General features: G+C 37.4%; 1 protein-coding gene across 1 annotated transcript in view; it reads left to right on the forward strand.

Moving 5' to 3' along the window:
- Window positions 1-15,356, forward strand: part of EYS (eyes shut homolog) — a 1,660,061-nt gene that overhangs the window by 1,495,897 nt on the left and 148,808 nt on the right.

Below are 15,356 nucleotides of genomic sequence, written 5' to 3' on the forward strand. Positions count from 1 at the left end.
ACAGTTTCCTCTAGAGGGAAAAGCTGATCTCATCCTTGAAGCCTAAATCAGAATTACTCATGTCAAGAAGAGGAGGGTTTAGGGGAAGGGAAAGCTAAGCAGAGGGAAGAGCTCAGTAGGAAAGGTGCAGAGGCGGGGGTGAGGTGGGGGTGGAGGGATGAACTGGGAGATTGGGATTGACATATATTCACTAATATGTATAAAATAGATAACTAATAAGAACCTGCTGTATAAAAAAAATAAATTAAATTTTTTTTTTTTAAAAAAGGTGCAAAGGTGTGGGTGGGTCCAAGGAACTGCCCAGGTTGAATCTGTCACTGATGGTAAATTAAGGGTCTGGTTCAGGGTAGCAGAGTTGGAGGTTGAGAAGTGCGTAGGGCAAGCAGACAGACTAGATTTTACCTTGTAGGTGACGGGTTGGTTGGTAGATGCATCTTACTGAAAGATGCCAGGGAGACGGAGAGCAGAATAGGATTAAAATCAGAATAGATAAATCCCAACATTATTGTTAAGGTCATTCAGACAGGATGGAGATTCATAGAATGATTAGGACAGGTTAACCAACTATGTCCTAAAGTTATTGCTTTTATTCATAGGGGCTTTCGTTTCTGGTTCCAACTCTGATGCTAACAAGCTGTGAAGACTTCACAGTTCTCAGTTCCTTCATCTCTAAGATAAAACACATATTAAATAAAATTTTATGTCTCCAAAATCCAAACTACTGATTCAATGATTATGCCTCCATTTTCTCTTATATCGTTCAATAATGAATATGATAATACAATTCATATTATAATTACTTGGTACAATTTTAATTGATTTGATTAACAACTGAAGCAAAATGAAATCATTGACATTGTGGGCAAAGATGTTATCTACATTTTAAATAGGATATATCTTTAACTATTTATGCTCAACACCTCTGTTCTTTTTTCAAAAGCCAACAAAAATAGTTTTAATCTCCTTTTAGTTAGGTAAGGTCCTCTCAGATTGGACTGCATAATAGGCTGGATATATTCTGATTATACCAAGAATCAGCATAAATAAAAATGTATTAACATTTCCTTAGAACAAGGTAGTGCATTTACATATTTCAAGCTTATGTTAATAACTAATTTGTTCTTATACCTGCAGTTGCTGTCTCACTCATAGGCCCTTGTTTCATCAGTTTGCTGCTGGGTCAACTGTTTGTATTTTATTGCAATAAATGAGCCAGACAGTGTCCTGACCTACCTGACCCCCAATGTCTGAACTTGAATGAAAATAAAACAATTAAGTGCTTAATTATATTCCATTACCAAAAGTAAGGAAACAACCTTTTGTGCCAAATATAAAAGTTGCCTCACTTTCTGCACTCAGATTTAATTTTCCCAAGTACACTTTCCTTCCATGGTAATATTCAACATTTTGAAACTCTCACTCTTGCACTTTTGAAAAATGTCAACCCTCAATTTTATAACATTTTGAGGGCACTTTCAACCTTTCATTATTTATACTCATCTCCCAAAAATCTGTGATAGGCACAGTTAAGGTAGCAGTCAGAATAAAAGGTCAGTATACAGATTGAAGTGTTATAAGCCATCAATAAAGATAAAATGGACTTAAAAAATCATAGCAGAAACTAGCTTCTTTAACACCTCATCATCTTCTTATCACCTTATTACCAAATTCCTAAGGAATTTATCATTTTCAAAATGCATTATGTTGCAGTTTCCATGACAGTACTTATTTCTGGAATCTTCTAAATAGTTAACACATTAGCTTAAAGTAATACCATTTTTTTTCAGTGCAACCATATATGTGTATCTTTTCTCTTTTTGCTTTGTCTATACAGACTATAGCATTTCCCATTGTGACTTGATTTCATATTATCTAACATACAAACTGGAGAATAGGTCTTGTTTTGTAGACAAGATATCTTAAAATACAAACTTAAAATATGTCAAGTTTTAATCCTGTAAAATGTACTCAAAAGAAAAGTCAATGTGCTTTGAAATCAAACAGACATAAGATGATCCTTGTATGACCCATGCCAGTAGATAAAGAGCCGTTTTCTTTTATTCAATAAAAAAAATGTATAGATTATTCAGTCCCTTAAATCAAGGCATGACAAGAAACATGGAGCATCTTTTCCTTTTTTACCTAGAAACTAGGGATCTAGGATGCCAACTTTTAAGTTTCTTTCTAGGTCTTGAAACCATGCCATATAAAAGATGTTTTGTTTGAAAACAGCTCACTTTGCAAAGACTGTCAGTCATCATTTATTGATGGATAATTATTTGATATAACTATAGACCATTCACATTGGAAGAAGAATATTCCACCCAAAGTGTACAACTATAACCAATGCTTCCAATTTTTAAAAAGTTGGACAGACTCATTTAAAATATTCTCTTTTTACTCCCAAAGTGGTTTAGGTATGTACAGTAGAAATATTGTGAAAATGTGGAAATCAGGTCACCAGAGATGTGTATCATAATCATCTAGTAACTTGTTAATACACATGCCCATTTCCTCACTATCAAAAGTCCTATTATTTTTTTAAATGTCCTCATGGAAGAAAGACTCCTTCTCTCCAGGAACTTATGTGGTATAGATTGATCTTTTGCTTTGTTAATAAAGTGAATTTGATCATTTAAATGTAAAAATGTGCCCAAAGTATTCTTTGATTACTAAGATTTCAAAAATCAGAATTTGATGGACTATCTGAAAATACATTGACATGAAAGTAGCCTTTATATTCTTAATAATGCAGAAGTGGTTTATATTTTTGTTCACCAAGAACCAAACCAGGTCAAAACATTTTAAAATCTATATTTAAAGATAAGTTGCATACAGTAAAGCTCATGCATCTCAAGGGTGCCCTCAATGAATCTTCACATATGTATACACACAAGTATTCACAACCCAGATCAACTCAGATCTTTTCATTTACTTGATACAAGTTTTACTTATCTCTCCTAAGCAATAGAAACACTTAGGAGATTGTTTCAGGTATGTGTTCTTAAAAGAAAAATATTACATTCTATATTTTATTTTCCCTTGAAAATGCATAGAATTTTATTTTTAAATTCCTCAACACACATTCATTGGGTAATCATTACATGTCAGCCATTGTTCCAAGCTGTGAGAACACAACTTCGTAGTGTAGTAAGGATTCTGCTCTCCTGGAGCTTACATTCTAGGCAGTAGACAGTAAATAATCAACTAAATTAATAAGAAAATAAATAGGAATATTTCAAAAGTGATCAGCTATAATAAACATATTAAGAGTAATGTAATGAACAGAAATGAGCAGTGCGGGGGCAACATTAGATTAAAGACTCCTCTCAGAGGATAACATTCCATCTGAAATTTGATCATGAGAAGGCCCACTGTAAAGCTATACAAAGGCGGAAGAAAGTTCCAGGCAGAGCACAAAGAGCCTAAATGGAGAGCAAACACAGAATGTTTGCAAAGTCAGGACCACAGTTTGGGTTCTCCCCAAAACAGAGGTTGTATCACAGGCTTAGGTACAAGCAACTTATCAGAAGTGATGGCAAGGAGCCAGTGAAGGACTGGGGGCCAGGAGACAGAGCAAAGCAAGGTCAAGAGAAAGGGAAGTTATTGCATCGCTGCTCTAGGTGACAGGGGCTCAATTCTGCTGGAACCTCCTGAGAAGCCCACAGAAGGTCTCCAAGAAGTGGGCAACTGAAGGGTGAAAGGAAGAAGCATTTTTCCACTCCTTCCAACCACCACTGGTTGAAGATTGTCCCAGAGGCGTTAATGCTGCTCTTTCAGGCTGCCTCTGCCCAGGGCAAGAAGGAGCCTGTGTGAACTTCTGAGCCCAAGGCAAAAATGATTTGCACTCTTGTGGTGAGAAATTGGCAGAGTGCGGTGAGCCTGGGCTCCCAGGGAGCTGCCTAGGATAGCTGCTCCAGTCAGTGGAGCCGAGGGGACTTGACATGGCACGTCCAGGGCTTCTAAAGTAAGAGGACAATGGATCAGAGGGAAGAGGGGCCAGATCATGTCCAGACCTGTGGGCTCCGGTTAAGAAAAAAAAAAAAAAAAAAAAGGTTGAATTTTGTTTCACATATAAGAGGAAGCCATTGCTTTTAAAGCTGGGGAGGGTTGTGACTGGTTACTAGCTGAAGGAATCCATTGAAGAAAGAAAGATGAATACTATGTTGTGATGTGTAGCAGGAATTTTTTACAGAGTATCACCTTGCTCAAATGAAGGGGAAAAACATCACACTAATTATGTTTAAGTTAACTGTTGGGTATATTTGGATATAAAATCAGAGACATCCTTGGAGGATCTAGCCTCTGCTTGGTTCTTCAAACTCCCTCCCCTATTCTGAACTCTAGGCAAAAATGGCTGCTTTTGAGTCCTAGGATATGTCAGGCTGCTGCTCATATCTTGTCCTTCATATGTGTTGTTCACTGTTTGAAACACACCCCACTCTTTACCTAGGCCAATTCCTTATTTTTTATATTTCCATTCAATTATTAATTTTATTGAAAATTCCCCTCTGATCACTCATCTAAAAAAAGCCTCCTGCTGTCCTCTCCTGAAGCATCTGCGATCATCTTTCTTAGCACTTAATATAATTTGTAATTGTATACTTAATTTCTTAATTCCTGTCTCCCCATTCAGAATGTAAATTCAATACAAAATGGGGCAAGATCTATTTTATTCACTGCAGTGCCTAGCAATGTCTGGCATAGAGAGGTCATATTTGCTGATTGAGTGAATAAATGAATGATTCAAAATGACAGAAAACTAGCTCTGACTGAGGTGCAGCAGGCTGGGTAAAAGACCTGTCCTTTTTCCCTTCAAGGAGGCTTATGGACTGTCTTCAAGGAACTTCAGTGCAAAACCAAACACAATGTGACAACCTTGCTTTTGGCAGATGGGATATCTCTGAAAAATATTTGTATGAAGCTATTTATTGGAGACTTGAGTGACACCTTTTGTAAAAGAACAAAGCATCCCTTAAATAGTCCTGTTTTATATATTACAATGCACCTTCACACCTAGAGGTTTCATGAAGGAACTGGGATAGTCACTAACAATACTTTTTGAGAACAAATGACTCCTGACTAATTTACAGATTAGCTAGTTCTTTTCACTTTTTTTAAAAAACAGATAACTTGATTTTAGATATCAGAGGTTGAAAGTAGCTGCAGGATTTTTCGACTGAAAGTTCTAATGTGTCTCTTCTTTCTAGTGTGAAAGGCTAATCAGTTTCAGGAACATGCTGACATAGGATTAAGGTAAATTGTGCCTTGTCTTTTAAAATCCTGTAGAATAATCAACCGCTCTAAGTCCCAAGGAGAACAATAGCTTCCTACATGTGATTAAACTAGCAAACAAGTCTTTGTCCTTTGACCTGCTTTTTTGACTTCTATTTTACTTTGATTAGACTTAAAGCAACTAAGATAAATGAAGATTTTCTAACCCATTTTACACTTTCCTATAAATAAAACCTATGCCAAAAATATAACTCTATTACATGAGTAATAGAAATAACTTGGTGCTGAATACTTTGCATATATGTGTCATGGAGGGGCAGAGGGAGGAATTAACTTTAAATGAAATGAATTCGGAATTGAATTCAAGATTTATACATTCTGAGAAAAAAGTATTAAAATATGTGTCTATTCAAATCCATTTTAAGTTGCATAGAAAAATGTCATTCAGTTTGAACTGATTGGAGAATTTGTACCAACTAAATAACTCATATATGTTAGTCACCAGGAAATCTAACTTTTTTACCAGGAAATATTTCAAACAAATGAAACAAAACTTCAAATAAATTGTACTAAAAAAATAAAAAGAAAAGTAGCTTCTAGCTTTCAGAGATCTGCTCCGTGCCATAACCTGTCTCAGAAGGTTTTCTGGACCCAATATGTAATCCCTTTCCAAACCAGTTCTATTTCTGTGCTATAGTGAGCCTAGCGGTTTGGGATTTGTCAAGTGAAGCAATTTAGGAATTGCTTCCTGCAGATGGAGATGCATTTTATGGTGAATCATTGTTTTAAAAATAATAAACTCCTGGGAAAGGGGCTTAAAATGATCCCCCCAAATAGCAAAATGCTATGGAGCCAATCTGATGGAATAATTGAGGGGGAGAAACTAATTGAAACTATTGAAACAGCAGGAAAGTTGACTGTTCTTTTTTTTATCCATTTAATGTAAAAGAAAATTGTTACATCTAATAGAGCGTCCAAAAAAAGTGTTAACTAGGCATCAATACCTTTTAAAACTACCCTTTACCGTCCGTAAGGTCACTGAACTGAGAAGCTCGCCTCTAGCTGAAGCACCTTTTGATGAAGGCTGGCCATTGTACAGGGTTTTCAAAGAAATAGTCCATTTAACGTGTCAACCAGTTCCAAGAAGAGATAGTCTTTTCCAGGACAAAGAACTTGAAAACTTAAACTTTTAATTGAAAAAGCCTGAAGCCACTTTCAACCTCTTGTATTTAAAACTCAAATTATCCCTTTCAGGATTAAAGGAAAAAAGAAAAAGGAAAAGAAGCACACTTATATCAAAGGTAGCAAAGCAGTGATTTATTGTCAGTAGTTCTTTCTTCAGGAAAGCTGTTTTCAGTTCTCTGACCTTTTTATCTCATTTTTATCAACTTAATACAAAATAATACTCTATAATCATGCCCTAAATATATGTAAATTTGAACCCTAATAGAATGAGTTTCCAGATAGTACTGCAGTTAAAATAAAACCACAGCCTTTCTACTTCAGACTTAGTTTAAGGTGGGAACACTTTATGTTTAATCATACATTCAGTATAATAAGCTAAGGGGAAATATTATGACCCCAAACAAAAGACAACCGTGCCCACACTTTGCTAGGGTCTGTCTCTGTTTACTCCTGCTGTCCTCTTAGCACTCCTCCCAGATGGTTCATTTGATAATGAATTATCATCATCATCACCATTGTCTGCAGAACAGTTGTGTGAAACGGAGCTGCAATGCTTTCTATCTAGTCAGTTCTCTCCTACGGGCATAGTTTTCACCTTCACAACTATCCCCAATAAGCTCACCAAATTGCTCTTGGGAACAACAGCTTTTTCATATATGTTAACTGTATCTATCCAAGAAAAAAGTATGTGTTCATTTAAGCTTGAAAAGAACTTTCCCATACCATGTTCCCACACACACGAGTATCTTTTCATGCAGTGGTAACAAAAGTAAAATGGACAAATACTTTAGTGCAACCTTTCTCATTTCACTGACATGGTAAGTAGTTGATCCAGCACTTTAAATTCTTTCGGTGTTTGAGTCAAAGTTTATTTTCCTTCAGCTGCCTCTCCCTCAACACCAACTAGCATTGTAATCCATAGGTTCTCTTAATTTTAATGAAAATCAAATTATTTTTACATTCATACAGTTTATTTGATACTACATCGCATATTCACTAGGATATCCATGGATGCTTCAAATAATATACATGTAAAAGTGAGTTCATTATATATTCCCTCTATATTCCAAATCTTTATACTTCAATTCCAAGAATGGCAGCAAAATCTATGCCATTGCCCAAACCAGAAACCAATCATCAGGTTAGCTAAATATTTTTCCTCTAAACATGTATCAAACCTTTTCTCTCCATGCCCACTTCCATTGGGTTTATCTACACTTCTGCTTGGATTTCTTTAATAACCTACACAACTGGCTAATCTGTGTATAACTTGAGGTCTGGCAGGAGACAGAAGCCACATAGTCACTTAGGAAATTTGAATATGAAGAATTATTAGCAAATAACAGAGTATTAACTCCTAAAATGTAAACAGTGCATTAAAGAGTTTAGGTATAGTGAATGTAGGGAGCACTCCCTTCTTCCAGGTCTGAGGTAGAATACTCAGGGAAGGAACAAATTTGGAGCACACACATACACACACACACACACACACACACACACACACTGGCGGGTATTGAGACCACCTTACAGAGAGTGTGGCCACTGGATGTAGAAAAGTTCACAAAGGTGCCACAGGCCTGAAATGGGAGAGGAAGCTACCCACTGGGTGCTAAAGAGGCTCCCAGGAAACCGGGCAGGGGCACTGCTGACTCATCCTCTGGGATGTGAGGACCTCCCAGAGAAGGCACCCACAGGGCTGCTGCTGAGTCATCAAGGTGCTGCCCAGAACAACAAAGGGCCAGCAGAACTCACTGGAAAACCATACTTGGAAGCACAGCTGAAATTTGCTGGGAGTGAGCACCACTGGGTGCCCCAGCAGCAGTAAGAAGAAGAAAGCACATCAGAACTAGGAAAGAAACCCCCCTTCCCTCAGTGTCCCCCCAGTACATTTTCCACACTGTAGCCCTGAAACCTAGCAGGATTGCAGGCCTTCCCAGGAACAGACCTCCATGTCCCCCACCTCTTTTTGTAGAAAAGCTTTAGCCTCCTAGGCCTTCCCTGAGTTCCAAAGAGCAAGTTTAATCAGAGAAGTGAGAAAACGCAGAAACAAAGGAAAATTTTCAAACAAGACAAATTAATAATAGTTTTTTCATAAAACAAAGTCCAGAACTTTTAGTTCCTCTTCAAGGGCTATAGATAATATCCTGAGCCATGTCCTTGAGCTGTTTTGCAGATACTAAAACCCCCGCCAGGTGGAAGAAGTTAACTACCTGCTGACCACCAGCACGTAGACCCCAGACTGGTTGGGAACAAAAGGCTGATGATTGAGATTCCCGACACATCATCCTGTTTCCTCACTACCAACCAATCAGAAGGATGTATGCAAATAAATCACACACCCTGCTATCCTCTCCCTCACCTGGCCTTTAAAAACCCTCCCCTGAAAGCCATCAGGGAGTTTGGGTCTTTTGAGCATGAGCTGCCCGGTCTCCTTGCTTGGCACCAGGCTGGGTGCCCTGCAACAAATGCTGTATTTTCCTTCACCACAACCCAGTGTCAGTAGATGGGCTTTCACATTTGGGACAGTAACAGCCCTAGAATAAAAATTCTAAAACATAATATGATTACTTCCCTGCCCAAAATCCTTCAACTGGGCAAAAGGAGAGAAGGGTGGAGAAGTAAGTGCAGGAGATGATGTAGAAAGTCAAGCACTGATGTTGATGACTGAAATTTTAACTATTGAATCAGAAATGAAGTCATCCCACGTGAGTATGGGTCACAGGGCTTAGAGACTGGGAAAGATCTGAACAACCATTTTGTGGAAGGGGAAAAGAAGTCAGATGAACAAAGAACGTGATCTGGACTAACTTAAACGTGCAGGCTATGCTACAGCGAAGGAGCTGCCCAAGACAAAGACTTGAACTGGGTTTGGGACTAAGGAAATGACCTCTTGTACAGAGTCAGTACTGAATGGCAAACTCGATATTGTTCCTCATAACTGTGTGCCCAACTTTGTATATGACCTTCAAAATTATAAGCTAAATATACCATGTGGTTCAAGGGATAGACACTAAACATCTTGCCAGTCAATAATATATGGTCTGTATCATCCAGGACACTGACTCTGCATAAGATCTGGAACCGTTCCAGATGTCACCCTCTTGCTCTAGTGGCAGAGATGCAAACTGTACTATAAGAGCAAGCGTGAATAAGTATAAGAGTATAAAAGGCAAGAACTCCTCTAAATTTCTTGCTTTTTCCCCCAACCCAAAATTAGAACATAAAGATTTGAGGAAAAAGAGGACCTGAAATAAGCAACAAATTGCCAAAAAAAAAAACAAAACAAAAAATTACATTTCTTGTTGCAGATTCAACAATGTAGCAATGCTCATAAAAATGTTTCAGTGTTCATAAATGCGTGTCTTTTAGAGTTGTTATTTACTATTCCTTATGTTTGTGAGGAATAAATTCTCCCCTACAGCAATTTTGTAAATAGTCCTTGACATTAGAAAAGAACAACCATCAACGTTGCAGGCCATGCTTCCACCTTCCGACAACAGTTGAACTAACTATGGAAATAGCTGAGTAGAAACTGTATGTGTGTGAACGTGACTGAGGTCAGGGGAGCACGTGAAACAACAATTTGTTGGCTTAAACATTTTAAGAGAATTTTTTGTTTCTTTTTAGTAGGAGTTAAAATAGCATTTTGAAAGCTTATACCAACTCTCCTAGCCTTAAATAGCCTCCAAATAGGCACATTATCTTTACAGGAAATTATCTGAGAACTCCAGAGCTTCATCAGCATTGCATTTACTGATAACATTATATTAAATCCTGCCCAAAATGCCCTTATGGTGCATGGGACTGGAAACTGGCTAATTTTGCAATGAACACAGAGTAGGAAAACTATTCTGAAATCATTTCTTGGACACAAAGTCTAATCTCAAGACCCTAAGATACTTTTATTAATTGGGGGATGTATGAAATGATGCATTCTAATGCACAATTTTATTTTCTCACCCATCAATATCCTTCTGTCCCAGCCCATTTCTCTTTATTGTTTTTATCCCTACTTCTTTGCATACTTTTTTTTTTTATATTTGGTAACAGCTTTATTAAGATATAATTCACATATAATTTGCCCATTTAAAGTGGACAATTCAATAATACTTAGTATATTCATAGTTGTATAACTATCACCACAATCAATTTCAGAACATGAAAATCACCCAACAAAGAAAACCTGTACTGTTAAGCTATTACCTCCTAATCCCTCCACCTCCAACCCAGCCCTAGACAATCGCTAATCTATTGTTTCTATAGATTCCCCTATTCTGCAAATTTCATATAAATTGTTTTCTGTCAGTTGACGGACATTTGGTTGTTTTTGTCTTTTGGTTATCATGAGTATGCAATGAACATTCATTATGAGTTTTTGTGTGGACATATGCTTTCATTTTTATTGGCTTTTTGTCTAGGAGTCAAATTGTTGGGTCAAATCAGACCACTTCTCTTTGTATCAGATTCCATTCTATAGCTTTTATGCCATCATTAACTGATTCAGGCTCAATTAATCATATGTTTCACCTATGCCCCCTCTTTTCCCTAAAATATAATGAATAGCTGATCAGTGTCACATACTGTGCTAGGCACATTTTCAAGCATATCTCATTTAATTTATTTACCTTATGGCCACTTTTACTATGTTAGCTCTCTGTTTGGGGTTTGATATTTTCTGAGTCTCCTCCCTTGGAAGCAAGGCTTTAACTCCATTTCATAAGGACAAGTGGGTCCAAAGCAAAAGAAATGGAAAAGATGTCTCTTGCTGGGAAGGAATTTCTGATCATTTTTCTTTATCAATGAAGACCTTTTGTAAAAGGTCTTGAACCATGGTTTTAAGAGAGAGGAGGAGGGATAGAGGGAGAAAAAGAGAGAGATTATAACATAAATTCAAATTTTCTTCACAAAATACCCATGAGATAGAATCGGTAGCTCCTAGAACAGGAAGAAACAAAAGTATTTTATATCTTTTGTGAATTATTCCTGTTTTAGGTATGTTTTATATTTTCTTCACATGTGAGTCTGTGACTTTTATTATTGCTCTTATCATTTTCCATCTTCTTTGTTTCTGCCTTTGGTAAATTCTTTCCATTTAAAGTAAAAAGCTCCTGAAACAGAAAGACATTTTCTCCAGCCTCTCTGTTCATGGGTAGATTATACAAGCGATGTTTCTCCTAGTTCACTTTCCAGACCACCTTAAGATAATTTTCGTTTTGATTTTTTTCTATTATTTTCAGGTTTGGCTACTTTTAAAAAGCAAAAGTTAAAAATGAAAAATGTCCAGTATGATGGCATGCCTTGTTGCAAGAAATAGCATCCTTTTAGGCAGCTTTGTCTTAGAGACAGACAAAACAACTATGTGTGGTGCTGGGACAGCAAGTCTCCACACACAGCTGAAAACTTCTTTGAAAGGAGTTCAAAAATGTGAAGGAATTCTGGGGGTGGGGGGATTGCTCTGTGGTTGTAGTTTGGGAAATTCCTGAAAGCAGAATGGCAGTCCCTCTTGAACCACAGCTATTCAGGATCTCTTTTGCATTCTTCCCTAAGCCTGTGACGTGTGCTATAAATAGAAGAGCCTATGAAGAGAGATGGGCTCTTTTTGCCAACAGTCATTTTATTTTTTAGAAGTGTCTAGAGACATTATTCATAAGGATTCATTCTTGCACATTTTCCTGCTGAGAATCTCCCTCTCTTGACACTGTGGGTGGTCAGCTTTGAAATCCATTAATGATCTGTGAGATACAGAGAGTGCAGAAAGAGTTATTTATTTTTTAAGTTAATACATGAGGAGACCTTTTAGTTCTAGAAGGTTTTCAGGCATCTGGCTGTGCTATGTAAATAAGGAGCATCCTTTTCAAGCCAGCGTCTTTGACTTTGTTAGCTAAATTTTCTAAAGATAATTTTTAATAAACATAGAAACTTAATGACAATCATTTGATATGCTGACTGTATTGTGACTTGTAATCAAATACATTGTAGCAGTTATAGTGCAAAATATACAGATGTTTGCATACACTTAGATGGGTGGGTTTTTTTAAGGTTTAAAATGAGTGAATATTTTTCTGCTTCATGTTGTTGACAAGTGTAAAATATATGTGCAATAGACCCTATATGGCACTAGTAAAATAAAAGCCCTCTAATCTTTGTACTTTGATGGGTAAATATCATGTTTTCAGATGTATGTTAGTCAAAAGTCAAAATGTTGCCCCCAAAAAGAAAGAAAATTATAATGTCCTGGCATCCTGCTAAGAACACAATAGTAACTAGTGCCCATCAAGCTTTTACTCTGGAGAGAAAATTAGTCTCTGGAGAGCCGGTTTAAGCTCAAATAGACTATGCAAGAGGATCACCTGATAACATTTTTTAACTGCAGAATCTCGACCTCACCCCAGATCTTCTAAATCAGAATCTCAGAGAACAAGGGGAGCTCAGGAATGCACATTTTAAGATCTCCACGGGAGATTCACTGGTAACATTGTGTAGTTCAGGCCAGCTTTTAGAAGCCACCGACATCTGAATCCATGCATTACAGAACTAAGACTTTAAAATCCTTGCTACTGCCTAAATTCTCTTGTCACATACACATGCTATGTCTTACAGAGACTAGTTCATGCACTTACGTTGTCTCCCCAACAAGAGCAGAAGCAACGCTCATTTATCCCATGGCACATGGCTCTGTCAGTGACAGAGGATACTGGTTGACAGCAGTTGGCAATAAATACGGTATTCTGGAGTACAGGTAAAAGCTTCCTCAACATCTAAGTTCTCTCCCACAGCTACTTTCCATTGAGAAAATTGTCCTGACCTCCTTAGAGGAAGATTTGCAAAACAGTTTTCTAGATGGTTTGCATATTCCATGTGGATAATTCTCCCGTAACTAATTAAACAGTCCCCAATAAATTCACAACAACGTTACAACATCTGGAATAAACTGGGTGAGGGAGGGTGACATTGTTTTAATCGTTATCCAAAAATCGACTGTTACATAGGGTCCTTCAACCTCAGGTCACTCACCTTCCTGGTCGACACTGCCATTTGCTTCAGGGTATAGAGAGGCACTGAAGTGAGTTACGTGACAGCAAAAACAGCTGACTTGCTGGCTTCTGAAGAAGTTGGGATTTAGGAATGAGATCTTTGGCAAGGTCTAAATAGGAGTAAACTTTAGATTCTGATGTGACACAGCTGGTAGCAAAGATTTATTTTATTAAAACTACTGGTGAAGTACCTGGCTCTCCAGGAAATCCTTTGGGATTTGAAGGTACACTTCGAAGTGAAGTGTATACAGGTACCATCATCTGGCAAAATCTCAATTTGTTAAAGCTGATTCTTTCTAATAACATACTAATGAAATACCAAGATGGGCCAGAGGGCTTTGGACCCTTGCCCTTGGTTAGCCAGAGAAGGCATTTTCCCCTTTCATAGAGTGTTTTCTAGAGAATTTTTAGTTCACTCTCTGCTCTAGCTGTCTACTGATGTACAGTGCAGACAATTGTCATCTTCCCATGAATTTATTACAAGCAAATTCTCCCAACAGCTGATGAAAACAAAAAGGAAATAAGACTTGATTTATCAATGGAACATGATTAAAATTAGTGTTTTCCTTGGTTTAACATAAAAGCATCTTGGGTTAAGTCTATATGATTGATTATATTAAATCAATCAATATTTAGATTTGTTTGACTTTCATATATGTGGTGTTCTCCTTTACTACAGAAAGATAAATTTGATCTAGAATGCAGCTTTCAAGAGCGTTATACTCCTACACTTTGTCCTAGAAAACATGTGCTTAATGCTGAGCTTTTAACTCCAAGTTAGGTGGGTGGGGGAATGTTACATTAGATTTAACCATAGCCCCAAACCACATTAAGCTCCTAATTAACCTTTAAGTCCCACCAGAAGGCATCTCTGTACCTGCCAGGTGGTCTGGCTATTCTTTCACCACTATTTTCAGGCAAGAAGGCACAATGTTGACTCAAGAGTCCTCAAAACTTTGTTTTGTTGCCCCAAAACAGAAGAGTTTGTCTAGGGTGGTGACATTGATTTTTAACTTTTTTCCCAACTCCAGAAACCTATGATATTTTCTACTATTTGTAAACTGCTAAGCAAGTTGCCCTGAAAGTTATAAAATGAGTAAATTACTGATCACTTACAGGATCACCTTATGTGTTGGCAAAATCTGAAGGTCTCAAAGCCTCACCCCACCAAAGTCAGCTTTACCAGCTACCTGATACATACCTTCCCCATTGCTTCACCCCATTCACGTTGATAAATAATAGAAAGTATAGACATTTTAGGAAAGGGAAACCTCACCAGATTTCCAAGTCGGGTATTCATTAGTATGAAAGAATATGATACTTTCTTGTGAGCAAATTTATTTTGGACAAAGGGGATTAAAAGATGTAAGGAAGCTATCGAGAGACCAGAAAGATGAGAAGGACAAGAGAACAAGTCCATAGTGTGGGTAAAATCTACAACCAGACTGGGAGGAGGCTGAGTCATGAAGACAAAATATGTTAGCTTCCTAATTTTCAGGGTGGTCCTGGCACCTACCCTTAAGAGTTAACAGTCATGTTTAGAAGATAAGATGAAAGTAGGAAAGATAAAAACCTAGATCCATATATGGCAAGGTACGTGGTGGACGAAGGTAACAAGGAGAAAGGGAAAAAAATGGAAGGAAAGGACATCAATCCTAAATGACCTTCATTTTACTGCAAGTGAAAAAACCGCAACTCATATTGGCTTAAAAACTAAAAGGGGGTTAAGATACCTAGCTTATATAACTGTTGCGTAATGGTTGGATCTAATACCCAAATAATATCATCAATAATCTATCTGTCTCACCCAGTCTCTAATATTTTCATTGCTACATATTAGTTATTTATCCTCAGCCCTCTGGATAGGCAGATGCCACCAGCACTTTGGCCCTGGGGTCCATC

The sequence above is a fragment of the Phocoena phocoena genome, chromosome 12 (assembly GCF_963924675.1).
Source record: "Phocoena phocoena chromosome 12, mPhoPho1.1, whole genome shotgun sequence".
Taxonomy (NCBI): domain Eukaryota; kingdom Metazoa; phylum Chordata; class Mammalia; order Artiodactyla; family Phocoenidae; genus Phocoena; species Phocoena phocoena.